Source organism: Trichechus manatus, unplaced genomic scaffold, assembly GCF_000243295.1.
Source record: "Trichechus manatus latirostris isolate Lorelei unplaced genomic scaffold, TriManLat1.0 scaffold00158, whole genome shotgun sequence".
NCBI classification, from domain to species: domain Eukaryota; kingdom Metazoa; phylum Chordata; class Mammalia; order Sirenia; family Trichechidae; genus Trichechus; species Trichechus manatus.
The window spans coordinates 1,334,359-1,336,272 of record NW_004444094.1 but is presented as its reverse complement, the minus strand read 5'-3'; the positions used below and the strand labels follow the sequence as shown (position 1 = coordinate 1,336,272).

General features: G+C 35.6%; 1 protein-coding gene across 3 annotated transcripts in view; it reads right to left on the bottom strand.

Annotated features, from left to right (window-relative positions):
* The window catches only part of PCDH9 (protocadherin 9), a 1,003,512-nt gene that overhangs the window by 303,778 nt on the left and 697,820 nt on the right, over nucleotides 1–1,914 (bottom strand). The window lies entirely within an intron of this gene.

The following is a 1,914-nucleotide window of genomic DNA, read 5'->3' as shown; positions in this document are numbered from 1 at the left end:
CACATTAATATGAAATTCTCACTGGTGCAGAGCTGTGATTTGAATATATATGCCATACGTACTAAACTGAAGCATGTAAAGCTGATTTATAAAGTGGCTTTATTAACTACTTCAACAGGGCAAACATTGCCTGAAAAGGTAGAGAATATTTCTGTGGAACTTGAAGAGAGTTGTTTGTGTTGAGATGCTATGCATAGAAAAAAATATCTGACCCTCAATAGAAATATGATTTGGGCAAATGCCAGATACTTATACAAATATTTCTATGTTCAAATGTTTGGAAATTTATGAAAGGCAGAATTCTTACCTTGTAGGTGGGAGACCCAGGTTCAATTCTTGGCCAACTTAACTCACGCTTAACTTCGACTTGTCTGTCTGTAGTGGCTTGTTTGCAGCTTTGATGCTAAAAGTTTTCAGTAGAGCTTCCAGACTAAGATGGACTAGGAAAAAGGCCTGGCTATGTTCTTCTAAAAATCAGCCCATAAAAGCCCTATGGATCACAATAGTTCAATCTGTCACTGATCTTGTGGCTGGCGGAGGACCAGGCAATGTTTCTTTCCATTGTGCATGGGGTCACCATGAGCTGGGATAGGCTGGATAGCAGCTAACAACAGCACCACCAAGAGGTATCCCTTGTCAATGTCAATTTTCTCTTGTATATAAAATACACACGTATTATGTGGAAAATTTATTTTCTTTGCAATTTGAGGACTTCCTCATTTTTATACATTTTAGAACAATTTAATGGGAAACAGAAAGGGTCATTATAACCATGTAAATCCGGATGAACTATTTAATCTCAGTTTTCTAAAGTAATTTTATATACTATGAGTAATTACTGATAGCTGCCATATTTATTCCATTTCATTCACTAGACTTTATATGGCTTCTGTGGGAGTTGCAGAACATTCTCTCTTTTAAATGCTCAAACTATCTTTAGTTCTAAATTGCTTCTTATATCAGAGCTCCTGAGATGCATAAGCTATGTCAAAAGGACATTTCAAGGAAAGAAATTGTTAGTCCAGACTGGGGAGAACACAATATTGTTTATAACACTGTCTTCTGTATTTTAGGACCTTAAAAACCCTTCCACAGAAGCTCAGCCAATTGCTAATCAATAGTACTTATTTTTTTCTAACACCTAAAAAGTACTATTTAACCTCTAAGAGTAAGTTTTTAAAAAGTCACACACTTATTTTTCCAGACATTAAGTGTTTAGCTATAACTCGAATTTTCATATTTGTAATGCATTCTCTGTTGCAACTTTAGGATCATTTTGGCAATCAAAGGTGAAATAAAATTTTTTTCCGGGAAGATAGCTCTAAAAATCATAACTTTTCTGAAGAATTAAGGCAATAAAGTGTTTTTCATCTGCCTCAAAATTCTATATAATAAGGACATATACATAGTATGTCTCTCTCTATAGATATATTACAAATTTTTCTGAGTTCAGATAAACATTCAATTAAACTGCTTGTAGTTTATATTTTAAAAAAGGCTCATAAATAAATACAAGTTGAGGTATTTTTGTTTACTTCCAGATAAATTGCTTAGGGGTAGGCTTTTACTGATGTGTAAATAGCTGTCTTTAAGTGGACTCTAACTCACGGTGACCTTATATACAATAGAACGAAATGCTGTTCAGTCCTACGTCACCCTCATTATCACCACTCTATTCAAGTCCATCCATGTAGCTATTGTGCCGTTGTCTCTCTGAGGTCTCTCTTGGCCTTGTTGGCCCTCTGCTTCTCCAAACTGGATGTCCTCCTCCAGTGACTGATCCTTCCAGATGGCCTGTCCAAAACAACTGAATTGGATAATGTTCTGTTGTGATCCATAAGGTTTTCTTTGGCTAATTTTTGGAAATAGATTGCCAGATCTTTCTTCCTAGTCCATCTTAACCTGGAAGCTCTG